Source organism: Kogia breviceps, chromosome 4 (assembly GCF_026419965.1).
Source record: "Kogia breviceps isolate mKogBre1 chromosome 4, mKogBre1 haplotype 1, whole genome shotgun sequence".
NCBI lineage: Eukaryota > Metazoa > Chordata > Mammalia > Artiodactyla > Physeteridae > Kogia > Kogia breviceps.
Genome location: NC_081313.1, coordinates 66,120,541 through 66,127,542, shown reverse-complemented (window position 1 = coordinate 66,127,542; position 7,002 = coordinate 66,120,541). Strand labels below are relative to the sequence as shown.

The 7,002-nt window shown below is 42.8% G+C and overlaps 1 long non-coding RNA gene across 1 annotated transcript; it reads left to right on the top strand.

Annotated features, from left to right (window-relative positions):
- Positions 1-780: 780 nt before the first annotated feature.
- LOC136794164 (uncharacterized) lies at positions 781-6,673 on the top strand. The gene is made up of 3 exons (XR_010840533.1): positions 781-1,093; positions 1,474-1,582; positions 4,176-6,673. It is a non-coding gene; the product is annotated as an uncharacterized lncRNA (long non-coding RNA).
- Positions 6,674-7,002: the final 329 nt, after the last annotated feature.

Here is a 7,002-nt window from a genome sequence, read left to right as displayed (position 1 = left end):
AACGAGGTACAGGAGTTTGATAGGTCTTATCACTGGTGATGTTGACTGTGATGTGCAGGTTAACCTAGTGTTTGTTACATTTCTCCAATGTGAAGTTACTATTTTTCCCTTTCTATATTCTATTTGTTAGAAGCAAGTCACCAAGTTCAGCCAGAGGAGGATATTAAGTTTCAACTTCTTGAATTTATGGACATATGTTAAAACCACCACAGTAATAATAAATAAAGGAGATACTTTAAAGTGATGCAAACATTCCATTCCTCCCTAAAGTTTCCACCCACTAATTTCAGCATTTGTCACTGGATCCTGCCTGCAGTGCAGGTACTGTGGTGTTCTAATGGTTACATTCATTTGTCACACTCTGCATCCCATCCTGGGTTATCTCAACATCCTGATTAATCCATTTACACTTGCATACAGGTTGCACAGTGTACAGCTCTATGATTTTTGACAAATGCATGGAGTCACGCGTCCAGCTCCACAGTGCCACACCGACCGACTCCATGACCCTAAATTTCTCTGGGCTGCCACTTTACAGTTTCCCCATCTGTCCACCCAGAACCCCTGGACATGGCTGATCTATCTCCTGATCCTATAGTTTTGCTTTTCCCAGAATGACATATAAATGAAATCATATTGATACTATATGCAGCCTTTTATGCATGGCTTCTTTCACTTAACAAAATGCAATTAAGATTCATACATGCTGTTGTGTGAATCAATAGTTTACATAAGAATTGTATTTTTCAATAGTGACCTGTCGTATGCTTTCTTCTGCAGGTCTGAAGTAGAGACATATTTTATTTGCTCAGTATTAGAAAATGCAGTATTCATTCATCTACTTGTTAAACTCCTTCTTTGGGCTCAGCACACTGTGCTAAGACCTGGGAATTCATCAGTGAACAGGAAGGACTATGATATATTGTGATAACTGTATCAAGACAGCAAAACTATGCAGAGCCATGGAAGCATACTGAAGAGCTACCTCAGCTAGTCACGGCCCCAGCAGATTTCACAAAGGAAGTGACATCTTGGCTGAAGGATAAAGAAAGAATAATAAGTGGGAGTTAAGAGGAGAAGTCACACAGAACAGGTAAGGGTGCAAATAGTTCCAGGCGATAGGGATTGCACTTTGAAAGGCCTATAAGCATGTGAGGAAATGAAGTATGTTCAGAAAAGTCAAAACCTGAAATTAGAATGAAGTGTCAGAGGCCCATCAGGAATAGCTGTGTATGCCGTGTTAAAGTTTGTGGACTTTATCTTCAGGTAACCTGCCTACAATAAGGCCTGGGAGTCCCAGCAGCTTTTGTCTCACCTGCTCCCAATCTTACCACCATTTATCTCCCAATGTTTTAGTGTGAACCACAGGGAAGTAAAATAGTAAACTTTGGAAATGTAGTAATTTTAATTTTCCTATTTTGATGTTGAAGTGAACTTAGGAAGTTCATTTGAAGCTCTGCTTTCCTTATACAGATGCAGATTAGCTTGTCCTAAGGGAGGAGATGATCAAGAGTTTGGATTCAGAACTGAAAACATGTTTTTCTTCAGGAAGGAAAGTAAACAAAAAACATGATGACAAAAGGTAAAACTCTGAATAAGATTAATGAGTTCATTGTGCTTCTGATAATAAGATTGGCTCAGAGAATTGGCTTATTTAGATTTTTTTTTTTCTGAAGCCAGTTCTATGGCCAAAGTCTGAATGTTTTCACTGTACACTGATAGGCAGAGACCTGCAACTGAAAATGGAGTTTAAGTATTGGATGCAGAGAGTTGATCTTGTTGTGCTTGAAATGTTTGTCTCTCTTCTTTTGTTTACTGAGATGTAATTAACAGTATTAATGATTTAAAAGACATTGTCAGACAGCTCTTCCTCCCTTGAAAAAGGTATTTGATGAGCATTTTCTTCATTCAGTAAAAGAATCTGAATGGAGGTCCATTGACTATGCCATATAAAGAAGCACTTGGACTGGTAAGTAAAAAAGATACAGTTGTTAGTGAAATTTAAAATTTCTACCAGAAATAGTCTTTTAAAAAAGAATCTGAAGAGGACACCTTCAAGATTGTGGAAGAGTAAGACGTAGAGATCACCTTCCTCCCCACAAATACATCTACATGTGGAACAAATCCTACAGAACAACTACTGAACGCTGGCAGAAGACCTCAGACCTCCCCAAAGGCAAGAAACTCCCCCACGTACCTGGGGAAGGCAAAAGAAAAAATAGAGACAAAACAATAGGGATAGGACCTGCACCAGTGGGAGGGAGCTGTGAAGGAAGAAAGGTTTCCACACACTAGGAAGTCCCTTCGCGGGCAGAGACTGAGGGTGGTGGAGGGGGAAGCTTCGGAGCCACAGAGGAGAGCACAGCAACAGGGGTGCGGAGGGCAAAGCAGAGAGATTCCTGCAGAGGATCGGTGCCGACCGACACTCACCAGTCCGAGAGGCTTGTTTGCTCACCCGCCGGGGCGGGCGGGGCTGGGAGCTGAGGCTCCAGCTTCGGTCAGATCGGTCAGATCGCAGGGTGAGTACTGGGGTTGGCTGCGTGAACACAGCCTGAAGGGGTTAGTGCACCATGGCTAGCCGGGAGGGAGTCTGGGAAAAGGTTTGGACCTGCCAAAGAGGCAAGAGACCACTGTTTCGGGGTGCATGAAGAGAGAGGATTCAGAGCACCACCTAAATGACATCCAGAGTTGGGCGCGAACAGCGGCTATCAGCGCAGATCCCAGAGACGGGCATGAGATGCTAGGGCTGCTGCTGCCACCACCAAGAAGCCTGTGTGCGAGCACAGGTCACTATCCACACCTCCCCTCCCAGGAGCCTGTGCAGCCCGTCACTGCCAGGGTCCCGTGATCCAGGGACAACTTCCCTGGGAGAACGCAGCACGGCGCGCCTCAGGTTGGTGCAATGTCATGCTGGTCTCTGCTGCCGCAGGCTTGCCCCGCATCCGTACCCCTCCCTCCCCCCCCGCCTGAGTGAGCCAGAGCCCCCTAATCAGCGGCTCCTTTAACGCAGTCCTGTCTGAGTGAAGAACAGACGCCCTCAGGCGACCTACACACAGAGGTGGGGCCAAATCCAAAGCTGAATCCCAGGAGCTGTGCGAACAAAGAAGAGAAAGGGAAATCTCTCCCAGCAGCCTCAGGAGCAGCAGATTAAACCTCCACAATCAACTTGACGTACCCTGCATCTGTGGAATACCTGAATAGACAACGAATCATTCCAAAGTTGAGGCAGGGGAATTTGGGAGCAACTGCAGACTTGGAGTTTGCTTTCTGCATCTAATTTGTTCCTGGTTTTATGTTTACCTTAGTATTTAGAGTTTATTATCACTGGTAGGTTTGTTTTTTCATTGGGTTGCTCTCTTCCTTTTTTAATTAATATATAGGTATGTATATATTTTTTCCTTTTTCTCTTCTGTCTGTCTGTTATTTTTTTTTTTCTTAGTATACTTTTTTTTTTTTTTTTTTTTTTTTTTTTTTTTTTTTGCGGTATGCGGGCCTCTCACTGTTGTGGCCTCTCCCGTTGCGGAGCACAGGCTCCGGACGCGCAGGCCTAGCGGCCATGGCTCACGGGCTTAGTTGCTCCGCGGCATGTGGGATCTTCCCGGACCGGGGCACGAACCCGTGTCTCCTGCATCGGCAGGCGGATTCTCAACCACTGCGCCACCAGGGAAGCCCTTTAGTATACTTTTTAGTGCTTGTTATCATTGGTGGATTTGTTTTTTGGTTTGGTTGCTCTCCTCTTTCTTTCTTCAAGTTTTTTTTTTCTTTTGTTTAATTACATTTTTTTTTTTTTTTTTTTTTTTTTTTTGCGGTATGCGGGCCTCTCACTGCTGTGGCCTCTCCCGTTGCGGAGCACAGGCTCCGGATGCGCAGGCCTAGCGGCCATGGCTCACGGGCTTAGTTGCTCCGCGGCATGTGGGATCTTCCCGGACCAGGGCACGAACCCGTGTCCCCTGCATCAGCAGGCGGATTCTCAACCACTGCGCCACCAGGGAAGCCCTGTTTAATTACATTTTAATCCTTTTTATTTTTAATAATTCTTCCTTCCTTCCTTCCTCCCTTCTTTCTTTCCTCCCTCCCTCCCTCCCTCCTTCCTTCCCTCCTTCTTTCCTTCCTTCCTTCCTTTCTCCCTTTTCTTCTGAGCCATGTGGCTGACAGGGTCTTTGTCCTCCGGACAGGTTTCAGGCCTGTGACTCTGAGGTGTGAGAGCCGAGTGCCGAGTTCAGGACATTGGTCCACGAGAGACCTCCCAGTTCCATGAAATATCAAACGGTGAGAGCTCTCCCAGGGATCTCCATCTCAATGCTACGACCCAGCTCCACTCAACAATGAGCAAGCTCCAATGCTGAACACCCCATGCCAAACAACTAGCAAGAGAGGAACACAACCCCACCCACTAGCACAGAGGCTGCCTAAAATCATAATAAGGTCACAGACACCCCAAAACACACGACTGGACGTGGTCCTGCCCACCAGAAAGACAAGATCCAGCCTCATCCACCAGAACACAGGCACCAGTCCCCTCCACTGGGAAGCCTACACAACCCACTGAACCAACCTTAACCACTGGGGGCAGACACAAAAAACAATGGGAACTATGAACCTGCAGCCTGCAAAAAGGAGACCCCAAACACAGTAAGTTAAGCAAAATGAGAAGACAGAGAAACACACAGCAGATGAAGGAGCAAAGTAAAACCCACCAGACCAAACAAATGAGGAAATAGGCAGTCTAACTGAAAAAGAATTCAGAGTAATGATAGTAAAGATGATACAAAATCTTGGAAATAGAATGAAGAAAGTACAAGAAACATTTAATAAGGACCTAGAAGAACTGAAAGCAAACAAATGATGATGAACAACACAATAAATGAAATTTAAAATTCTCTAGAAGGAATCAATAGCAGAATAACTGAGGCAGAAGGACGGATAAGTGACCTGGAAGATAAAATAGTGGAAATAACTACCACAGAGCAGAATAAAGAAAAAAGAATGAAAAGAATTGAGGACAGTCTCAGAGACCTCTGGGACAACATTAAATGCACCAACATTCACATTATAGGGGTCCCAGAAGAAGAAGAGAAAAATAAAGGGACTGAGAAAATATATGAAGAGATTATAGTTGAAAACTTCCCTGATATGGGAAAGGAAATAGTCAATCAAGTCCAAGAAGCACAGAGAGTCCCATACAGGATAAATCAAAGGAAAAACATGCCAAGACACATATTAATCAAATTATCAAAAATGAAATACAAAGAAAAAATATTAAAAGCAGCAAAGGAGAAACAACAAATAATATACAAGGGAATCCCCATAAGGTTAACATCTGATCTTTCAGCAGAAACTCTGCAAGCCAAAAGGGAGTGGCAGGACATATTTAAAGTGATGAAAGGGAAAAACCTACAACCAAGTTTACTCTACCCAGCAAGGATCTCATTCAGATTTGATGGAGAAATTAAAACCTTTACATACAAGCAAAATCTAAGGGAATTCAGCACCACCAAACCAGCTTTACAACAAATGCTAAAGGAACTTCTCTAGGAAGGAAACACAAGAGAAGGAAAAGACCTACAATAAGAAACCCAAAACAATTAAGAAAATGGCAATAGGAACATACATATCAATAACTACCTTAAATGTAACTGGATTAAGTGCTCCAACCAAGAGACATAGACTGGTTGAATGGATACAAAAACAAGAGCCATATATATGCTGTCTACAAGAGATCCACTTTAGATCTACGGACACATACAGGCTGAAAGTGAGAGCGTAGAAAAAGATATTCCATGCAAATGGAAATCACAGGAAGCTGGAGTAGCAATTCTCATGTAAGAAAAAATAGACTTTAAAATAAAGACTACTGCAAGAGACAAAGGACACTACATAATGATCAAGGATCAATCCAAGAAGAAGATATAACAATTGTAAATATTTATGCACCCAACATAGGAGCACCTCAATACATAAGGCAAATGCTAACAGTCATAAAAGGGGAAATCGACAGTAACACAATCATAGTAGGGAACTTTAACACCCCACTTTCACCAATGGACAGATCATACATAATGAAAATAAATAAGGAAACACAAGCTTTAAATGATACATTAAACAAGATGGACTTAATTGATATTTATAGGGCATTCCATCCAAAACAACAGAATATACTTTCTTCACAAGTGCTCATGGAACATTCCCCAGGATAGATCATATCTTGGGTCACAGATCAAGCCTTGGTAAATTTAAGAAAACTGAAATTGTATCAAATATCTTTTCCAACCACAATGCTATGAGATGAGATATCAATTACAGGAAAAAGCCTGTAAAAAATACAAAAACATGGAGGTTAAACAACACACTACTAAATAACCAAGAGATCACTGAAGAAATCAAAGTGGAAATCAAAAAATTCCTATAAACAAATTAGAATGAAAACACGATGACCCAAAACCTATGGGATGGAGCAAAATCAGTTCTAAGAGGGAAGTTTATAGCAATACAATCCTACCTCAAGAAAAAAGAAACAACTCAAATAAACAAACTAACCTTACACCTAAAGCAATTAGAGAAAGGAGAACACCCCCCCCCCAAAATTAGCAGAAGGAAAGAAATCATAAAGATCAGATCAGAAATAAATGAAAAAGAAATGAAGGAAACAATAGCAAAGATCAATAAAATTAAAAGCTGGTTCTTTTTGTGTGTGTGTGGTATGTGGGCCTCTCACTGTCTCACTGTTGTGGCCTCTCCCATTGAGGAGCACAGGCTCCGGACGCACAGGCTCAGTGGCCATGGCTCATGGGCCCAGCCACTCCGCGGCATGTGGGATCTTCCCAGACTGGGGCACGAACTCGTGTCCCCTGCATCGGCAGGGGGATTCTCAACCACTGTGCCACCAGGGAAGCCCAAAGCTGGTTCTTTGAGAAGACAAACAAAACTGATAAACCATTAGCCAGACTCATCAAGAAAAAAAGAGAGAAGACCCAAATCAATAGAATTAGAAATGTAAAATGA